Source organism: Panthera tigris, chromosome C2 (genome assembly GCF_018350195.1).
Source record: "Panthera tigris isolate Pti1 chromosome C2, P.tigris_Pti1_mat1.1, whole genome shotgun sequence".
Lineage (NCBI taxonomy): Eukaryota > Metazoa > Chordata > Mammalia > Carnivora > Felidae > Panthera > Panthera tigris.
The window spans coordinates 47,476,110-47,498,913 of record NC_056668.1 but is presented as its reverse complement, the minus strand read 5'-3'; the positions used below and the strand labels follow the sequence as shown (position 1 = coordinate 47,498,913).

The 22,804-nt window shown below is 37.8% G+C and overlaps 1 protein-coding gene across 3 annotated transcripts in view; it reads right to left on the bottom strand.

Annotated features, from left to right (window-relative positions):
* CMSS1 (cms1 ribosomal small subunit homolog) overlaps positions 1–22,804 on the bottom strand; it is a 381,170-nt gene that overhangs the window by 34,660 nt on the left and 323,706 nt on the right. Inside the window, exon 1 of one of the 3 annotated variants that reach the window (XM_042999027.1) lies at positions 11,561–11,583. The exons of the other annotated variants lie outside the window; for them this stretch is intronic. The gene's annotated coding sequence lies outside the window, so the exon portion shown is untranslated. Of the gene's footprint in view, positions 1–11,560; positions 11,584–22,804 lie in introns of those variants that run through there. 3 annotated transcript variants of the gene reach the window in all.

The window sequence follows — 22,804 nt, the reverse complement described above, 5'->3', positions numbered from 1 at the left end:
GCTTCATTTATAGAACTTCTGCTTCTGGAAAGATAGTAATAGTAGGAATAGTAGTATTTTTCACTCTTCCTCCTGCTAAGTACAGCTAAAACTCCTGGACATTATGTATAAAACAAACATAGAAAGTCTAAAAGTAGAGAGAAGAAGGCACTTTGGGACTTTGGGGTATAAATGACATCACAGTAGTTAGTTTTCTGGGTTTTCTTTTTGCCTCATTATCTCAGGCTTGGAGCTAAATAAGCCAGCAACTTGGAAATGCCAATGGGAGCAGACAAAAAAAAAGCCCTACCAAACATCTGTTCTATTTAACAAAATGACCAGGAAAAAGAAAACACAGTAAGATGGAAAATGTTTAGACAATAACTATTTGACTCCAAACACCACCAAAAAAACCTAACCAAACAAACAAAAAAACCAAACTGGCTCCGCCCACATCAGCAAAGGCTGAGTGGGGAGCCTAGACTTCCACTCTTGCCAAGCCGTAATGAGGTACCCCAACACCTCCTCCACTTTCCACCAGGGTGTTATCAGAGATGGTCAAGCAGGGAATGAAACCCTAAAGGGATTTTCATCCCTTAAGGGTAGTAACAAACCCCTGTTCCCTCCTCCCATCACTACCACCACCATTGCAGTATCAATAGAGACCATATGGTGAGCCTTGAATTCCACTTCCTCTGGGCAGTAATGAAGTGCACCTCTCCCTCCCCACTAGGATGGTATTAGAGGAGGCCTGGTAAAGTGTCAGCACTTTCCATATGGCAAAGTGGTAACAAGGTCACACTCACCCTAGTGGTTTTAACAACCACTAAAAAAGCTATACAAAGGGATACACTCAAAAACACATAAATAAATAAAAATAGAATTTTGAAAATGTTCAAGGAACAAAAAGGAAAGAGAAAATAGAGAAACTAAAAACAGCAAACAGATAAAAAAAAAACAGAATAAAATGGAAGATTTAATCCTTACATATCAATAATTACATAAATGTAAATGGCCTAAAAATGCAAATTTAAAGATAGAGATCGACAGAATAGATTAAAAAATATGCCATTTACAAGAAACTTTCCTCAAATGTAATAAGATATACAAGTTGAAAGCAAAATGATGGGAAAAATGTAACATAGAAATACTGATCAAAAGAAAGCAGAGTGGGTATATTAATATCAGATGAGTGGCTTCAGAGTAAAGAAAATTACCACAGAAAGAGAAAAATTACCATTCTGTAATGATAAAAGTGTGGCTGTATCAAGGAGATATAGCAATCCTTAATGTGTATGCACCACATGCAGGAAGGAAATGCAGGCAGGAAAAACTGAATAGAAATGAAAGAAGAAATAGACAAAAGTATAGTTCAGTGGCAAACTTCAAGAGTTCTCTTTCAAAAAATGAGTGAATTACTAAACATAAAATCAGCAAGAATATAGAAGAATGAAGTGACAACAATTAACCGATAGGATCTGATCAACATTTGTACTCAATACTCCACTCAACAGAACATAGTCTTTTCAAGTGTTGTGGAACATAGCCTAAGATACAGCATATTCTAGGCCATAAGACATCAACAAATTTAAAAGGAATTGATAAACACCATGTATAAAAGACTTACAGTATACATTATACTTAATAATGAAAGGCAGAATGCTTTCTCCCTGATTGGGAACAAGGCATAGATGTCTGTTCTGACCAGAATTATTCAACATAGTGCTAGAACTTTTCATCAGTGCAATAAGGCAAGAAAGGAAAGGAAAGGCATATACGTCAGAAAGGAAGACAAACTGTCCCCATTTGCAAATGACATGATTGTTTACATAGAAAATCCCAAGAAATCTAAAAAAAGTCTACCCCCAAACTGTGCTAGAAGTAATAAGGGAGTTTAGCTAAGCTGTAGAATAAAAGATAAACATGTAAAAATTTTATTTCTATATATTAAGCAACAAACATGAACACAAAAATTAAAAATGCAATGCTGTTTACAATTGCTGAAAAAAACTTAAAATACTTAGGTGTAAATTTAACAGAACATGTACGGGACATGCATGCCGAAGACTACAAAACACCAATGGAAGAAATCAAAGAAGACCTAAATAGAGGTGCCTGGGTGGCTCAGTCAGTTAAGCATCTGACTCTTGATTTTGCCTCAGGTCATGATCTCATGGTTCATGGGACAGAACCCACCATCAGGCTCTGCACTGTCAGCAGAACCTGCTTGGAATTCTCTCTCCCTCTCTCTCTGAAATCAAGAGTTGGATGTTCAGCAGACTGAGCCACGCAGGCACCCCTACCCAATTGATTTTTAACAGCAGCAATTCAAGAGAGGAAAAGTAACCTTTTCAACAAATTGGGGAAAAAATCCATAGGCAAAAAAATGAAGACTTACCTAAGTTTTACACCTTATACAAAATTTACCTCAAAAATGGATCACAAATGTAAAGGTAAAATGTAAAACTATAAAACCTTTAGAAAAAAAGGAGAAATCTTTAGGATCTAGAGTTAGGCAAAGTTCTTAGTTTTGACACTGAAAGTACAATCAATAAAAGGGATAATAGATAAGTTAGACTTTACCAAAATCGAAAACTTCTGCTTGGCAAAGACCATGTTAAGGGGGTAGAAAAACAGGGTACCGAGTGGGAGAAATATTTGCAAACCACATGTCTAACAAAGGACAGACCAGTATCTAGACAAAATAAAGAATTCTCAAAATTGGACACTAAAAAACTAGGCAACAGAATTAGGAAATGGCAAAAGACATGAACAGACATTTCACTGAAAAGTAAATAAGTACAGGAAGATATGTTCCATATCATTAACCACTACAGAAATGCTAATTAAAGCCACAAAATATCAGTACAAATCTACCAATGGCTAACATTAAAAACAGCGTCAACACCAAATGCTGATGAGGATGCGGAGAAACTGGATTTTCATTCACTGCAAGTGGGAATGGAAAATAGCACAGCCACTTCATTCCGCAAATGGAAAAAAGTTTGGCAGTTCCTTAAACATACAGGGGCCTGGGTTTCTCTGTTGGTTAAGTATCCGACTCTTGATTTTGGTTCAGGTTACAAAGTCCCAGTTGTGAAATGGAGCCCCATCTCCCGTGTGAAATGGAGCCCATGAATTCCCCTGCTTGGGATTCTTCTCCCCCTGTCTCTCTCTCTGTGCTTCCCCCACTTGAGCTCTATCAACAACAACCAAAAACATGAGACATGCAACTACTATACAACACAGCAATTGCACTCCTGGGCACTTATCCCAGAGAAACAAAAACTTAAGTTTAAACAACAAATTGTCCAGAAATGTTACAGCAACTTTATTTATTATTTATAATAGCCCCAAACTAGAAAAAACCCAGATGTCCTTCAATAGGTGACTGGTTAGACAAACTGTGATATATGCATACTATAGAATACTAATCAACAATAAAAATAAATAAACTATTAATACATAAAACCTAAGATAAATTTCCAGAGAATTATGCTTACTGAAAAAAGCCAAGCCCCAAAGGTTACACACTGTGTGATTCCATGTATACATCATTCTCGAAATGACAAAATTCTAGAAATGGAGAACAGAATAGTGGTCTCAAGGAGTTAAGGAAGGAGTAGGGTTGGGGGGGGGATTAGGTATGGCTACAAGAGAGCAACAGAGGAAGGATTCTTGTGGGGATGGAAATGTTCTGTATCTCAACTGAATCAGTCTCAAAATCTTTGTTGTTACAATTTACATATACATATAGCTTTGCAATTTGTTACTATTGGGGGAATGTGGGTAAAGGGTATATGTGATCTCTCTGTATACTGTTTCCTACAATTACATGTGGATCTATGATGATTTCACAATTAAAAAGTTTAATTTAAAAAGTGTTTAAAGGAAATCTATCTTCTTCTTCAGGAAGCCCAAAATTATCATGCTGCAAAGGCAACAGGTGTGTGGTACCAGAGTCCCATCCTGCTGCTGGGCTACCCCTGTCACTGCTGTCCTGATTAGGAGAGCCAGAAAGGCAGCAGAATTCAGAAATAAATTCAACCCAGGGAGGCCATGATGAGTCTTCAGAAATAAAAGCCTCCAGGGTAAGGTTGCCACAATAAATAAAAAAATATAAAAATTATTGAATAATTTTTTAGTATAAGTATGTCCCAAATATTATATGGGAATATCTATATGGTATTAAAAATTATTCATCATTTATCTTAAAGTTGAATTTAAAGAGGAGCCATGTATTTTTATTTGCTAAATCCGGTAACCCTACCTGGGGAATTTCTTTCCCCATCAAAGCCACCTTTAGTGCTGTGAAATTTCTCATACTGGCTTCCCTTCACAGATCCTCCTTTCTCTTAACATCCTCCAACCCATCTTCATCTGGGATCTTTCAGGGAAGCCTTGGCTGACCACACAGCCCTCCTTCTTTCTGTTGTCTCTGTACTTCTAAACTTACCTTATAAATCAGCATATAATTTTATCCTTCTATATAGTGTGCTGCTATTGCATAAATGTTAGGCTTTCTCTCTGCTGACCCATAAATACTGTGAGGGTATCCATTAGTGTCCCAAGTATTTAGCCCAGTATTGATTAAAAGTAATGTGGCACCTGGGTGGCACAGTCAGTTGAACATCCCACTCTTGATTTCAGTTCACGTCATGATCTCATGGTTCGTGCTGACAGCTTGGAGCCTGCTTGGGATTCTCTCTCTTTCTCTCTCTCTCTCCTCCTCCCCCAACCTGTGCGTATGCAAGCTCTCTCTCCCAAAATAAATAAATAAACTTAAAAAAAGGAAAAAGCACTCCCCCATACCTATTGCTTCATTTGTATTTCTATTATAAAAGTAATATACATTCTACATGTAAAACATTAAACCACTTATACAAATCTTCCTTTATTAACTTTAAAAGCCATTTCAAGATAAAGTGGATAAAATGCAAATAAGTAAATAAATGTCAGAATCAAACACCAAAACTTTTAAAACTCATATAATGCTTTAAAAAATTTTTCTGGGGGCGCCTGGGTGGCATAGTCAGTTAAGCGTCCGACTCTTGATTTCGGCTAAGGTCATCATCTCACTGTTCATGAGTTTGAGCCGCACTTTGGGCTCTGCACTGATGGCAAGGATCCTGCTTGGAATTCTCTCTCTCCTTCTCTCTGCTCCTTGCCTGCTTGTTCTCTCTCTCTCAACATAAATAAATAAACTTTAAAAAATTAAAAATCTGAATTCTGTATTCCTCCATTGCCCAGAATCGGATAACTGAAGAGTACAGTCTGTATTTTAAGAAGTTTAGTTGAAAATAACACATTTTTAAAGGTATGTGACTCTTATGCAACAAAAACCCATGAGAAATATTTAAAATACCTTGTTAACCAAATGCTCTAAATCTGAGTTACTTTCTGAGCCAAAAAATTATTTCATCTGAAACCTTTTAACATATAAAATGAGATCATCTCATGTCACTGTAGGTTGAATAAATTAGTTGTTTCTTTAGTCTGCAATGTTTTTTGGTTCCAAAAGAGAAAACTGCTTTTCTGAAATAAAGATGCTAGCTCTGTGATTTCCATTAAGAGAGTATTAAAAGAAAAGTATGGGACCCAACCTAGCCAGCCTGGTTCCAGCTCCCAGCTTCCTCTAGAACTGCTGGCCTTTGAGGAGGTTAGGCCAGGTCTCTGCTAATTAGTCCCAGTGTCTGACTGGGTCTCTCGAGTGGAGTCAACAAGATGGGGCAGCTGCATTTCCTACTCCCTGAGAGTATACTGGAAAGAAAGAAAGAAAGGAAGGAAGAAAGGGAAAGAAAGAAAGAAAGAAAGAAAGAAGGAAAGAAAGAAAGAAAGAAAGAAAGAAAGAAAGAGAAAGGAAGGAAGAGAAAGAAAGAAATAAAGAAAGAAAGAAAGAAAGAAAGAAAGAAAGAAAGAAAGAAAGAAAGAAAAAAGAAAGGAAGGAAGGAAGGAAGGAAGGAAGGAAGGAAGGAAGAGAAAGAAAGAAAGAAAGAAAGAGAAAGAAAGAAAGAGAAAGAAAGAAAGAAAGAAAAAGAAAGGAAGAAAGAAAGAAAGAAAGAAAGAAAGAAAGAAAGAAAGAAAGAGAAAGGAAGGAAGGAAGGAAGGAAGGAAGGAAGGAAGGAAGGAAGGAAGGAAGAAAAAAAGATATCACTAGATGGAACTGGTTGAATTCTTCCAATACAGGAGTCAAGTATACTGTCCCTTTCCAACCCAAGGCAAAAAGGGTATGCAAAATTAGAAAGTTGTACATATTTTCTCTTTCCCTCAGAGATTGTAGACCATGGCACAAACACACCTGTAGCACCCTTCCCTAGAACTATAGGGAAAGTAGAGGAGAAACCAGGTATGGGATGTATGAAACAAAAAACTAGTCAGTGGAAAATCCTTCCAATCATCAAAAATATAAAACTCTAAGAGAATTAGGTTCCCATTTTTGTCTATTCAAAATGAAAGGCCTTTCCTGTAGGAACACAGTAGATGGTACATTTTATATAGTTTTCAAGAAACCATATATATTTTGTTCTTATTTTATGGGGATGAGTAAAATAAAAACTTTCAGAATTCTTGTGTTTACAGCAGTACTGTTGTTATTTCTTATTTAAAACAACTACTTTCATGCCTAATTTTATATCAGTAATTTTATATTCTTTTTCTAAGAGAGGGCCCCTTATATTGAAAAGCTCAGGTCTCACGGGGTGCCTTGGTGGCTCAGTCAGTTAAGTGTCTGACTTTGGCTCAGGTCATGATCTCACAGTTCATGAGTTCGAACCTGGCATCAGGCTCTCTGCTGTCAGTATAGAGCCTTCTTTGGATCCTCTCTTCCCCTCTCTCTCTGCCCCACCCCAGCTCATGCTCTCTCTCCCTCTCTCTCTCAAAAATAAATATTAAAAAAAAAATCTCAGGTCTCATAAAAACCTTGATGTGCACTGGCTCATAACCTGCTGAACTCCACTAGTTCTCAGTTTCTCAACAAAACAAACTACTAAAACACACAACAGTAATGGATAAATTTCAAAGGCATGATGCTAAGTTAAAGACACACAAGATTCAAGAGGATACATAATGTGTGATTCCATTTATTTAACATTCTGGAAAAGGCAAATTATAGGGACAAAAACCAAATGAGTAGTTACTGGGGACAGATATGGAAGACTTCTCAGGGATGACAGAAATGTATCTTAACTGTGTTGGTGGTTACACAACTGTATTCATCTGTCAAAATTCATTGAACTGCACACAAAAAGGGTAATTATACTAAATGTAAATTAATCTTCAAGCAACCCAACTTTAAAAAATAATAGACCCTAACTTTCATTAAACAATATGTAACACTTATGCAATGTCACACAACTAATATTGTGACAGAGCTGGGATTTAAATCCAAGAGTCCATGATTTTAACAGCCACGGTGATTTTGCCTGAAAAGATGCTGCTTACAGTTTAATGATGTTTCCTTCTATTCCTTGATTACTAAGAGTTTATTGTGTTTTTTTAAATGTTTATTTGTTTTTGAGAGACAGAAGGGGAAGGAGCAGAGAGACAGGGACCGAAGATCTCAAGGGGGCTCTGCACTGACAGCAGCAAGCCTGAGGTGGGGCTTGAACTCACCAACCATGAGATCATGATCTGAGCCGAAGTTGGACGCTCAACTGACTGAGCCACCCAGGCGCCTCAAGTTAGTTAGTTACTTATTTTTGAGACACAGAGAGAGTGTAAGCGGGGCAGAGGGGGAGAGGGAGAGAGAAAGAATCTCAAGCAGGCTCCTCGCTCAGCGCAGAGCCTAATGTGGGGCTTAATCCCACAACTCTGGGATCATGACCTGAACTGAAATCAAAAGTCAGATGCTCAACCAGCTGAGCCACCCAGGCGCCCTTTTTCTATTGGTAAGTGACATTTTTCTAGGTAATTGGGGATTTTACCCAACTGATCAAATTTATTGGACTTGATCACTGTATGTAGCTATGTTTCCTTTTTCGTTTCTCCCTTTTTTTTTTTTATTTGTACCTTATTTTTTCTTGTTCAACTTTGGAGAGGTCTTTAAAAAACAATAACAACCAGGTTCTGTATTTATAGATGTTTTCTATTATATTTCTGATTTTTACCACACTAATGTTCTTTACTTACTTTGGGTTTACTTTACTAATTTTCTCACTTTTGTACCTGGATAGCTAGCCCACTAAGTTTTTCTTTTTCTGATGTAAGCATTAGGCTATATATATTTTCTAAATATAACTGAAGTTGAATACCATAGGTTTTAATGTTATAGCATTTTCATAATCACTTAATTCTAAATAGTTTTAAAGTTCCACAACGATTTTTCGTTGATGAGTTATCTGGAAGTGTATTTTTAAATTTCCCAAACAGATTTTTTTCGTTATCTTTTTTCAGTATTGTGGTTAGAAAAGTGGTTTGCATATTAATTATTTGATATTTATTAAGACTTCCTTTATTTTCTAGCACAGGGACCAGCGAACTTTTTAGGTAAAGAGCCATATAGCAAATAGGTGGAGTGTCTGGAGAGCCATAAGCTCTCTGTGAGTAACTACTCAAATCGCTGTTGTGCAAAAGCAGCCCTAGACACTGTATAAATGAATGGGCATGGCTGTGTTCTGATGAACTGTATTTACAGAAACACATCCTGGCTGAATTGGGTTCATAGGCCACAGTTTGCCAGGCCCTGGCCTAGTCCGTAAGCAATTAAAAAATGTGTCAGTGTTTTTGAATAAAATGTATAATTTCTAATTATTAGGTACAGAGTTCTACATATGATCATAGATAAACTTGTTACTTATGTTTTTTTTAAGTTAATTATGTTTTTTAAATCCGTTATATGTGTATAAATTTTTTAAATATATTTTTCTTAAGTTTATTTATTTACTTTGAGACAGAGAGACAGACAGACAGACTGTGAGTGGGGGAGGGGCAGAGAGAGGCGGGGACAGAGGATCTGAAGAAGCGGGCTCAGCAGAGATCCTGATGTGGGGCTTGAACTCATAAACCATGAGATCATGACCTGAGCCGAAGTCGGATTCTTAACCGACTGAGCCACCCAGGTGCCTCTATGTGTAGAAATTTTTATGTCTTATTTATCAATGACTGACATATGCATTAACATCTCCCACTCTTATTTTGAATTAGTCCATGTTTTCTAGCTATTCTACCAATTTTTATTTACACATCTCATAAGTATATTAGGTGCGTGCAAATTTAGAATCGTTACAGCTTCTTATTGGTTGAATTGTTCCTTTTATCACTATGTTGTGACTCAGTTTTTAAAAATCCATCTTGTTTAATTTAGTTTAATTTCACTTGTTTGAGGGGGTGCTCTATATTTCTAGAGGGGTCAGCTGTTCTCTGGGAAATCTAACTATACATGCTGACAACTAATGCTGGAGGCACAGCTGTACTTCAACAGTCTAAAGTGTTTTGCTAAAATTACTCATCCCTAAGAGCCAGAATGTTTTATTTGGCCAGGAGAAGGAGGACTGGGAACTATTCTTCAAGAACCTTGTTCCCAGCTCATTAAGGGACTCCCACCAGCATCACTGAGAAAGAACACAATTCCCACATCCAAAGAACATGACCCTGTGAAGAGAGAACTCAATGAAGGCCCTAAAGGCCATACTGGCAAAACAGAAGCCAGGGGAGGTGAGGGGGAGAGAAGAGGAGGGGAGGGGAAGGGAAGGACAAACAGTGAAAAGCACATCCAATGAAAGAAGGGGCTCTCAATTCTGACTCCACTTATACCAACAGTCGTCATGCTCCATCCTTTATTGCTTTGTATACTTTTCAAAATAATTACTCATGCCTGAAAAATAAGTACTTATCATCAAGGAGGCCACACCAGAAAATAATTACACTGTCTGTAAGTGTATCCCTCATTTACTCCAACTGTCCAGAATGCTAGCCCTCCCTTTGTCCTTGTTATCTCTGCTTTTCTATCAAAATCTTACCCCTGTCCTCCAAAATTCATCCTCTGAAAGTAAAAACAAGACTATTTTAGGGCTCTAATCTAGCAAGTAGTTGCAATTTTAACTGAGAAAGGAAAATGTGGGGCAAAGGAGAACAGAAATGAAGAATTCAGTGGTAGGCTGCAGAAGGAGCAGGAAACCCAAGTCTGTGGCGCCCAATCCAGGGCCCTTGGTGGCTTTGGGAGGGGCTGCTCAGAGAAGCTCCGGCAGGTTCAGCCTTTAGTGTCCTGGTCTTTTCTGGCCATCCAGTCCCAGGTCCAGGGGCAGGGACACTGGCCCGCTCAAAGTCTCCCACAGGTCTGTACTGGCTTTATGTTTTACCTGCCATATGCCTCTCCAGTTTCGTTCTGTTTTTCCTAGCTACCGTCTTTCCCTTTTTGCCTTCTCACTTTCTATACTGCAAGAAGCTGGCCACGATTTACCCTTTTCTTCTCTCAGGTTCTTTTCCTTCTCTCCAAAAGATTCCACAAATGTTTAGAAACAAATGTTTCTAAATGTAAGTCCCTGTGAGTTGGCTCTATCAGAAGTTTTCTTGTCATTCTGCACTGGAAGGAGGAATGTGGGAGGGGGGTCCCTTTTCCCCTTTCATTTTGCCATCTCTGGTGGCAACTGCTACAAGCCTCCTCTACATTCCAGTAATGTATTGTTTTCATAGCTGAAGATGTCCCTAGCAACAGATCCAAGCTCTGCTTGCAAAATATGTTGCCAGTTCACACAGAAAATTTTAGAGTTAGAAAATTTGGAATGACATGGTTTGCAAAACTCTGAACCAGAGTCGCTTAATGGGTTCTGAAACTCTGAAAGAAAAAGTAGAGAAAAAGTACTGTACCCTGAAAGAAAATTACTAAGACCAATAAGGTCCTCTCAAAAATGTATAAGAAAAAAATGTTTCACTTTCTCTTTGTGGAGATCTTAAATGTTACCAAGTTTCTGTTACCATTTCCATGTCAGCAGAACTAAATTTTAAAGGTTATTTTTAAAAATTTTTACTGGTCCAGGGGCGCCTGGGTGGCTCAGTCGGTTAAGCGGCCGACTTCAGCTCAGGTCATGATCTCACGGTCCGTGGGTTCAAGCCCCGCGTCAGGCTCTGTGCTGAAAGCTCAGAGCCTGGAGCCTGTTTCAGATTCTGTGTCTCCCTCTCTCTGACCCTCCCCCATTCATGCTCTGTCTCTCTCTGTCTCAAAAATAAATAAATGTTAAAAAAAAAAATTAAAAAAAAATTTTTACTGGTCCAGGTTAGTAAGCCTTCCCTCGCCTCCCCCCTCCCCTCCCCTTCTTCCCCTTCCCTTCTCCTCCCCTCCCTCCCCTCCCCTCCTTCCTCTCCCTTCCCTTCCCTTCCCTTCCCTTCCCTTCCCTTCCCTTCCCTTCCCTTCCCTTCCCTTCCCTTCCCTTCCCTTCCCTTCTCTCCTCTCCCCTCCCCTCCCCTCCCCTGCCCTCCCTTCTGCACACAGGTTTCCTCAGTAACCACCAGCCCACATCAGGCGCAAAGCATTCAGAGCCACCAGAACTTGACCTTTTGTGTGAACTCTCAGACTGAAGCCTGGCCACAGTGACAGAGAAAGGGACCTTTACGGTAAAAAATCAGGATGCCACAGGACCTTTCCTACCTTTAAATTACAAAAACGCAGTGAAGATTATGCAGATATCAGAGGACAACTCTGCAGGCAGAATAGCTACTTGCCTGTTGTCTGTCCATCAATAAGGCATTTAAAAAATCTCATTTTCTTTTAACTTAAGGAAAAAACTAGTTAAGTCAGCTTGCGCAAGATGACCTAATGTTAGTCTTGAATGTTAGAGCTCCATCTTTCTTCTAATTTAAATGTTAGTACACTTATATGTTTGGGGGGTGGTTTTCAAACTATGAGTAATTTCAATTTAATCTTTTTCTGGTCAACTTTTGTAGCCAGAGTTAGGTAAGTAGAACCATGGGTACTGGCAGTGGCATTCTGGGTCTTAATAGAATTATTACGTTTATTGGATGAGCATGTTTGATACATTGGGAAGCACTGTTATATAAATCCTCAGTTCCTGGAATAGAAGCTAATAATAAAGGAACTCTTACATAGTCCTTATTTTGTGCAAGACACTGCTGTAAATGCTCTACAAACATTAACTCATTGAATCTGCATATCAACCTTATGGGATGGGTGCTGTTATTATCATCTCTTTTACAGAGGTGGAAACTGAGGCACTTGCCCAAGGTTAAAGACAGAGCCAGGATTTGGATCTAGGCAGTCCTAAATTCAGAGTCTGCTCCTTATGCAATACTGCTCCTCTAACTTGAAAAGCAAACTTAGAAGCTCTCTGGTGGTACTAGTCTCTAAGTAGGGTATTGGATTCCATGGGACTTTGTGGGTAAAGCCCAGTTTAACATAATGTTTTCTGTTTGTAAAATTTGCACACACTCATCTAACTGGGGCAGAAGCTGAGGCATGTAGTGAGCAGCTCCCCTTCTCCAAAATAAAACCAATACCAGAAATACCCAATAAGTACAGATTATCTGTCAGTAACTTTCCCTCACCATCTCTGCTTCTAGCCTACATTTGAGCTGGGGAGAAAATATATCCTGGTTTGCCTAGGCTACTTCTGGTTTATGCTTTTCTTTCCCACTTCCCTTCTGGTTCAGTATCTGTCTTATTGCAGGGATTCTTTAATATATTAGTATGCATTACTATTCTCCAAGTGTGGGAATGGAAATGAGGTCATCCTTAGGCTTATTTCACCCCTGAACTCTGTCTTTGCAGCACAACTGTTAATAGCTCCCAGAACAGTGCACTGCACATTTTGGGAAGCATCACTGTAAAGGAGTGATGGAAGAGGTCCTAGAAAGCTTACACTCTAGTTCCAACTTTTGTGATCTTGGGAAAATCACTTACTTTATGCCAGTTTTCTCATTTGTAGACTGATGAAGTCATACTGCTGTGATTTATGATTCTCCTCTGGTTCAGGCCAATTTCTATTACGAATGCTATATACCCTGGACATGTCAAAATTTCCAGAGTGAGGTAGAATGTTGAAGTATAGAGGGATAGGGTAACATTTAAAAAAATATAGGTGAACATGGCTTGTTATATGGGTATGTGAGTTACATCATGTCCCCTGAACAGAAATTTCATAAGGAAAAAGCCTATGAGGCTGCTGCTAGACCTGCTACCCACTCGCCCTCATTATAAAGTGTGATCCCAAGAAAGAGAAATGTTACAATGTAAAAAGCACACTGTTTCTGTAAAGACTACCCTATAGCCTTTAGAGACTTCAAGTACCTATTAGATTACTTAATGTATGCTCTTAATATACATCTTGTGAATCATTAAAGGTGGGTGTAATGTTCACGTGACCTGCTTCAGAACGCTTAACTTTCTTACCCAGCTTTTCAATGGAGAAAGCCAGAAATTATCTGCCTTTTTGGGTAGTTTAGAATAAGGAAATTTATTTGCATCATCCTTGTAGTTTCCTACTGGTAAAGTAGACTTAAGGATATTAATTTATATGAGAACTACAACTACATGGGAAATATACAGAAGGATTTGTATCTGGCATGATTCTTAAGAACCATAATTCTGAGGTTTTACATGACAGTCTGGGACAAAACTGAGATGTAACCGTCTTGTGGGGTGAATAAATAAAATAGGCTAAAGCACGACTTGATTTTGTCAATTCTATACTACCAATTTGATGAAGTCAATATTAAAAATTTTTTTTACCCCTTTCCTTGTTATAAAAATAATAGAGACTAACTGTGGAGATTTCAGAAAATCTGGTACCACTATAAAAAGATGGCATCACTAGAACAAAAGATCCACTACTATGATTTTGAAACATTCACTTCTACCTTTTGTTCTGTCTCGGTGTGTATATGGGTATACGTATGTATATACACACACATGCACACAAGTTTACATATCTGGAATTACATATCTTATATAGGTACTGTGTCTTTTTAAAAAATTATTTTAGAGAGAGAAAGAGAGAGGGGGGAGGGAAGGAGAAGGAGAGGGTTAGAGAATCTTAGGCAGCCTCCATGCTTAGCATGGGGCTCAATACCACAAGCCTGGGATCACGATCTGAGCCGAAATCAAGAATCAATCAACTGAGCCACCAATATTATATCATGAGCAGTTTCCCATGTCAGTAGTCTTGAAAAACATTTTTTATTGCCTATATAACAAACATTTGTTTGCCTACACTTTGTTATTCTATCATTACTTAGATTATTTCCAATATTTTGCCTTTGCAATATATTTTTAAGATTTTACGTATTTCTGATTAGATTTTTTTGTATTCCTAGTTAGAATAGATTTCTAGAAGGGAAATTACATTGTAAAAGGTATGCATGTTTTTTAAGGGTCTTAACTGTTTTCCAGAAGGTTTTGGGTCAATTTTTAAGTCATCAACATCTATTTATTTATTTTTTTAATTTTTTTTTTAAGGTTTTATTTATTTTTGAGACAGAGAGAGACAGAGCATGAACGGGGGAGGGGCAGAGAGAGAGGGAGACACAGAATCGGAAGCAGGCTCCAGGCTCCGAGCCATCAGCCCAGAGCCCGACGCAGGGCTCGAACTCACGGACCGCGAGATCGTGACCTGAGCTGAAGTCGGACGCTCAACCGACTGAGCCACCCAGGTGTCCCAACATCTATTTTAAAAAATCTCGTTTCATCGCACTCCAGCAAGTACTGAATTTTTAAATATTGCCAATAGGTAAAAATGATATTGCAGTTTAATTTGCATTCATTTGGTTATGACTGAGGGCATATTTTACTCTTTTTATAATCCATGTATATTTCTTATATGAGTTGAATAGTTTTAACCTTTATTTATTTGTCAAGAAGGGTTTTGATGTTTTCCTTATCAATTTGTATAAGTCTTTTAATGTTGGGGTTAGTTTTTAAAGGTGTTATATCTTTTTTTTACAATTGAAGTATAGTTGACATACAGTATTAAACTAATTTTAGGTGTGCAACATAGTGACTTGGCCTTTATATACATTATGAAATGATCACCATGATTAAGCTAGTTACCATCGATACCATACAAAGTTACCAAAATATTATTGATTATATTCCCTATGCTGTACTTTACATGTCTGTGACTTTTTATTTTATAACTGAAAGTTTGTACTTCTTAATCCCTTTTACCTACCTCACCCATCCCCCAACCCCCTCCCTCTGGCAACCACCAGTTTGTTCTCTGCATCTATGAGCTTGTTTTATTAATTTGTTTTGTTTTATAAATTCCACATACAAGTGAAATCATATGGTATTTTTCTGTCTCTGACTTATTTCACTTAGCACAATACCCTTTACCTCCAACTATGTTGGCAAGATCTTTTTTATGGCTTAATAATATTCCACTTTGTATATGTATACCACACCTTCTTTACCCATTCACTTAATAATAGACACTTAGGTTGCTTCCATACCTTTTGTAAACAATGCTGTGATATACATAAGGGTGCATATGTCTTTTCAAATTGCTATTTTTGTTCTCTTTGACTAAACAGGCAGAAGAGGAGTTACTAGATCATATGGCATTTTTTTTTTTTTTTAATTTTTGAGGAATCTCCATACTGTTTTCCATAGTGGCTGCACCAATTTACATTCTCACCAACAGGGCATGGGGGGTTCTCTTTTCTCCACATCTTTGCCAACACTTGTTATATCTTCTCTTTTTGATACAGGCCATTTTGATGGGTGTGAGATGGTATCTCATTATAGTTTTGATGTGCATTTTCATGATGATTAGTGATGGCAAGCATACTTTCAGGTGTCTGTTGGCCATCTGCATATCTTCTTTGAAAAAATGTGAATTCAGGCCCTCAACTTATTTTCAAATTGAATTAGTCATTTTTTGGGGTGTTTTCTAGTATGAGTTCTTTATATATTTACTGCTTACGTTTTCTTTAAGAGTTTTATGGTTTCAGGTTGTACATTGAGATCTTTAAACAATTCTGAGTTTATTTTTGTATATTGTGTAAGAAAGTGATCCAGTTTCATTTTTTTGCATGTAGCTGTCCAGTTTTCCCAATATCATTTATTAAAGAGACTGCCTTTTCTCTACTATATATGCTTTGTTTAATGGTTTCATTTCTGGGGTCTCTATTCTATTCCATTGATTTATGTGTGTTTTGTGCCATACTGTTTTGATTGTGATAGCTTTAAAGTATGCTTTGAAATCTGGAAGCATGATACCTCCTGCTTCGTTCTTCTTTCTCAGGATTGCTTTGGCTTATTCGAGGTCTCTTGTTCTAGTTCTGTGAAAAATGCTATTGTCTTTTGATAAGGGCTGCACTGAATCTATAGAGTGCTCTGTGTAGTAAGGATATTTTAACAACATTAATTTTTCTAATCCACGAGCACAGTATTTCTTTCCACTCATTTGTGTCATCTTCAATTTCTTTCATCAATGTCCTATGGCTTTCAGAATACACTTGAAAATTTCACCTCCTTGGTTAAACTTATTCCTAGATATTTTTTATGAATTGTAAATGTGATTGTTTTATTTATTTCTCTTTTTTGGTAGTTCATTGTTAGTGTGTAGTTTTTGTGTGTGTGTGTGTGTGTGAGGTGTTTCTATATGTGAGGTGTCATCTACAAATAGTGACAGTTTTATTTTTTTCTTACTAATTTAGATGCCTTTCATTTCTTTTTCTTGTTTGATTGGTGTGGCTAGGACTTCCAGTACTATGTTGAGCAAAAGTGGTGAGAGTAAGCGTCTATATCTTGATCCTGATCTTGGAAGAAAAGCTTTCTACTTCTCACTACTGAGTATGATGTTAGCTGTGGGTTCTTTTCTATATGGCCTTTATTATGTTGAGGTATGCTCTCTCTATACTTTATTGAGTTTGTAAATAAATGTTGAACTTTGTCAAATGTTTTTTCTGGATCTTTTGAGGTGATGATAGGATTTTTATCTTTTACTTTGTGAATCTGGTGTAACATGTTGATTGATTTATAGATATTGAACCATCCCTGCATCCCTAGAATAAATCTTACTTGATCATGGTGTATGATCCTTTCGATGCATTGTTGAATTAGATTCGCTAATATTTTGTTGAGGATTTTGCTTCTTTGTTCACCAAGGATATTGGCCTGTAATTTCTTTTTTTTCATAGTGTCTGTCTAGTTTTGTTATCAGGGTAGTGCTGGCCTTGTAGAACGAATTTGGAAGCATTCCTTCTCTTTGATTTTTTGGAATAGGTTGAGAAGAATAGGTATTAACTCTTGTTTCATTTCTGATTTTATTAACTTGGGCCCTCTTTTTTTCTTGATGAGTCTGATTTTCTTGAGGAGTCAAAAGGTTTATCAATCTTGCATATCCTTTCAAATGACCAGTTTCATGGATTTTTTTGGTTGTTTGTTTATATTTCATTCATTTCTGTCCTGATTTTTATTCCCTTCCTTCTACTAACTTTCAGTTTTGTTTGTTCTTTTTCTAGTTCATTTAGGTGTAAGGTTAGATTGTTTTAGATTTTTCTTGTTTCTTGAGGTAGGCTTGTGTTGGTATAAACTTCCATCTTAGAAGTTTATCTTCTAAGTTTATCTTCTGTGTCCTACAGATTTTAGAATATTATATTTCCATTTTAATTTGTCTCAAGTTATTTTTTTTTATTTCCTCTGAGTTTTTATTGACCCATCAGTTGTTTAGTAGCATATTGTTCAGCCTCTATATGTTGTGTTTTATGTGTTTTTTCCCTTGCAATTGATTTCTAGTTTCATATTATTGTGGTCAGAAAAAATACTTGATAGGATTTCAATCTTCTTAATTTATTAAGACTTGTTTTGTGCCCTAACTTGTGACCTATCCTGGAGAATGTTCCATGTGTCCTTGAAAAGAATGTGTGTTCTGCTGTTTTTGGATGAAATGATTTGTAGATATCTATTTTGTCCATCTGGTCTAATGTGTCAATTAAAGCCTCTATATCCTTATTAATTTTCTGTCTGAATGATCTATCCATTGATATAAGGGGGGTGTTAAAGTTCCCTACTATTATTGTAGCACTGTAAATTTCCTTTTTCATGTCTGTTATATTTACCTATGTTAGGGGCATAGAAATTTGCAATTGTTATATCCTTTTATCCCGTTATCATTATGTAATGCCCTTCTTTGTCTCTTGTTACAGTCTTTGTTTTAAAGTTTGTTTTGTCTGAAACATGTACTGCTACCCCAGCTTTATTTTTATTTCCATTTGCATGGCATATGTTTTTCCATCCCTTCACTTTAATTATGTATGTATCTTTAGGTCTGAAGTGAGTCCCCCATGGGCAGCACATTGATGGTTTTTAAAAATCCATTCAGACATACTATGTCTTTTGATTGAAGCACTTAGTCCATTCATGCTTCAAGTAATTATTGACAGGTATGTACTTACTGCCATTTTGTTAATTGTTTCCCGGTTGTTTTTATAGTTCTTCTGTTCCTTTCTTCTTCTCTTGCTTTCTTCCCTTGTGATTTCATGACTCTCTTTAGTGTTAAGTTTGGATTCCTTTCTGTGTGTTTTTTTTTTGTGTGTGTGCATATCTATTCCAGATTTTTGGTTTGTGGTCACCATAAGATACATATATAACAATGTATGTATATAGCAGTCTATTTTATTTATTTTAAGTTGACAGTTGGCTAAGATCGAACACCTTCTTAAAGCACTGCATCCCTCTACCCCCCGTTTTTTGTTTTTGATGTCATATTTTTTAAAAATATGTGACATCATCATTTGATGTCACATCTTTTTAAGAGATTTTATGTACCATTAGGTAATTATTTTAGATACAGTGGATTTTATGATTTTTGTCTTTTAAAAAAATATTCATTTATTTATTCTGAGAGAATGAGAGCAGGGGAGGAGCAGAGAGACAATCCTAACCACAGAACCAATGCAGGGCTTGATTTTATGAACTGTGAGTTATGACCTGAGCCAAAATGAAGAGTCAGATGCTTAACCAACTGAGCTGCCCATGTGCCCCTGATTTTGGTCTTTTAACCTTCACACTAGTTTTATAAGTGCTTGATCCACTACCTTTACCATATGTTTGCTTTTACCAGTGAGATTTTTTTCTTTCATAATTTTCCTACTTCTAGTTATGGTCTTTTCTTTTCCACTTAAGGAAGTCCCTTTAGCATTTCTTATAAAGCTGGTTTAGTGGTGATGAACTCCTTTAACTTTTGTTTGTCTGGAAACTCTTTACCTCTCCTTCAATTCTGAATGATAACCTTGCCAGGCACAGTATTCCTGGTTGTAGGCTTTTTCTTTTCAGCCCTTTGAGTATATCATGCCACTCCTTTCTGTCCTGCAAAGCTTCTGCTGAAAAATCAGCTGATAGTCTTATGGTATTCCCTTGTAACTAGTTGTTTCTCTCTTGCTGTTTTTAGGATTCTCTCCTTATCTTTAATTTTTGACATCTTAGTTAGGATTTGCCTTGATGAAACTCTTTCAGTTCATCTTGTTTGAGGCTCTGTACTTCTTGGACCGGAATGTCTGTTTCCGTCCCCAGGTTAGTTACTTTTTCAGCTATTATTTCTTCACATAAGTTTTCTGTTCCTTTCTCTCTCTCTTCTCTTTCTGGGACTCCTATCATGTGAATGTTAGCATGTTTGATGTTGTCCCAAGGGTCTCTTAAAATATCCTCATTTTAAAAAATCCTTTTCTTTCTGTTGTTCAGCTTGGATTATTTCCACTACCCTCTTCCAGGTCACTGATCCATTCTTGTGCATCCTTTAATCTGCTGCCATTTCTCTCTGGTGTATTTTTCATTTCAGTTATTGTAGTCTTTGCCTCTGATTGTTAAAATATTTTCTATCTCTGTTGAAGTTCTCACTATGCTCATCTGTTCTTTTCCCGAGCTGAGACAGAATGTATATGACCATTACTTTAGACTCTTTATCATGTAGATTGCTTATCTCTGCTTCACTTAGTTCTTTATCTGAGGTTTTGTCTTATTCTTTTTTGGAACAAGTTCCTTTGTTTCCTTATTTTGCCTGACTCTCTCTTTCTACATATTAGGTTGATCAGCGATGTCTCTTGGTCTTGACGGAGTGGCCTTATGCAGAATGTCTTGTGGGGCCTGGAAGCACAATCCCTGGCCTCTGGTCACCAAAACTAGGCACTCTAGGGGTGTCTCATGTGGGCTGCATGTGCCCTCCTGTTGTGGCTAGGCCACCAGCCTGGGTACCCACCCCTTTGTGGGGGAAACCAGTGTTGGGTGAGGCCACCCAGAGAGTGTGGTGGGGTAGAAGCTGCTTTGGCAGGGTGCCAGTCTGGCCATGACCACTGCTGGGTGTGGTAGGGCAGGAGCTGTTTTGGAGGGGTATCTGCTAGAGTGGGTGGGTTGAGTAGGGCAGGTCTGCAGGGAAATGCCAGGGCAGGACAAGTGATGCTAGCAATGTAGATAGAGAGTGTCAGAATGAGCATCTACCAGTGTCAGGCCAGCTAGGCAGAAGAAGGGCAAGAAAAATCGTGCCAGCCAGTGCTTCTCTTCACAGAGAAAGTTCCTACAGATCCCTCCTCCTCTGGCACACACTCTAAAATTAGTCAAAAAATCTCCTTCATTTATGTGCCAGGTGCTTATCAAATTGCTGCCTCTGATATGGGTCTTAGGTCGAGTGAGTTTGTGCACAGACCCTATAAGAAAAAGAGTTTTGGTTTTCTATGGCCCTCTAGTTCTTCCAGAGGTAAGTCTTATTTTTTTTTTCAAAACTAGATGTTATGGGGGCTCATCTTCCCAGTGCAGGTCCTCAAGGCAGGGGGTGGGTAGCCAGCGTGGGGCTTGAACCCCTTGCTCCCCAGGGAGAACCTCCATCATGCCTGTGATATCCCTCCAGCTTGTGAGTCACTATATCAACGTTATGGGTCTTGACCAGAACATGTTACTGCCACTCCTATTTGTCAATGTGGCTTTTTCTTTATAAGTTAAGCTGTGGAAGAGCTATTCTGCTTGTCTTCAGGGTGTTCTCAGAGAGTCACTCTATATGTAGTAGGAACCTTGGTGTGTACATGGAAAGAAGTGAGCTCAGGATTCTCCTCCTCTGCCATCTTAATTGTGATTCCAGATTGTCTCATCTTTTAATTTTTAAAATTATAATTTTTTTATAGAGAGAACACTCATGCATGCAAGTGGGGGAGGGGCAGGGAGAGAGAGAGGGAGAGAATCTTAAGCAGGCTCCACACCCCGCATGGAGCCCGACATGGGACCTGATCTCACGACCTGAGCTGAAATTGAAAGTCAGACGCTGAACCAACTGAGCCACCCAGGCGCCTCTAAAATTATTTTTGATCTACAGATGTCTTAAATGAGATCAAATATGTCATATTTTTTCATTGAGCTTATGCTTTGAAAAGTTCTCCTCACCTCAAAGTACATACTTTGATCTAATCTTTTTGTATGGCTTAATCTTTTTTTTTTAATGCATTTAATTTATATACTATGGAGTAGATTTTTGTTGTATAATATAAAGTGAAACTCCAAGTGTCTTTTCAAATCTTTAATCAATTGTCCTAATATCATCCTGAATGATTCTTCCCTTCCTCACTGTCTTGTTATAGTATTTATCTTTAATCATAATATAAATCTTACATATGCAAGGGTCTAGTTCTATTGATCTGTTTGTGAATCTTCTGTGGGTATGACACCATAATATTATTTAACAAAACAAACTAAGCTTTCTTCTTTTGTTCTGTTTTCCTAAATTGCCATCCTATTCGGGTGCAGGGAGTACCAAGAGAGGGAGCTCCAGATTCAGGCCAAAGCCTGAGAGCACTGAGAAAGGGCCAAGGATGAATGGGAGGTCAGTAAGGATACAGGGTCAGCTGTTTCTCTCCAGAATGTCACATCACACCTTTGTAACCCAACAGCCTCTTGTCTTTGGGCATGTTAATTCACATTTTTGTACTGTTGTTTCCTTATATATAAAATAAAGTTGTTGAGAGGATTAAATGAATTAGTGTAAAACACTTAAAATGATGCACAGCCCATGGTAAACACTGTCCCTTATTTGAAGCTATCTTCCACCTGTATCATGCCACTGAAATTATTATTGCTAGGGACACCAATGATTTTCTAACTGTCAAACTGATATGGCACAGGGATTAAAATTACAGGCTCTCTAGAATCTGGCACCCTGGAGTAGAATCTTACCTCTGCCATTTAAAGCTGTGTGGCCTTAGAAAAGTTACTTGTTCATTCTGTGCCTTAGTTTCCTCATCTATAAAGTGGGGATATTAAGGGTGCCTACCTTTTAGGATTGTTACATGGAGTCCTGACATAATGAACGTAAAGTGCTTAGCACACAGTCTGGCATACAAATAAGCTCTCATAAAATGGTCATCATAACCATCATTTTACTTGATTCTGCTGAGGCATTTGACACTGATGTTAGCTTTCAACTTTTTGACACTGTTTTGTTTTCTGGCATACTATGGTTTGGTTCTCAGCCCATCTCTTCATGCACTCTCTTCTTGTACCTAGCCCTTAAAATGCTAGCATCCTCCAAGGTGTTCACCATGACCTGATTCTTTGCACCCATACACTTTCTTGATGTTCCTTCTTCTAAGCCAGGAGTTGGCAAATTTTTTATTACAGGAAAAGGTAGTTCATACTTTAGGCTTGTGGGTCATATGATCTCTGTCACGACTACACTCTGAATCATGAAAGCATCCATTGAAAATATGTATATGAGTAGGCATGCTTATGTTACAACAAAACTTTATATATAAAAACAGGAAGCCATTCCAGGCCATAGTTTGTCAACTCCTCCTTTAAGTAGTTACAGCTCAGGTATACCTTGATGGGAACAATCATCACATTGCATCTGTCCTCCCTACTAGACTGTGGGCTACCTGATTGACAGCAGGATGTCCT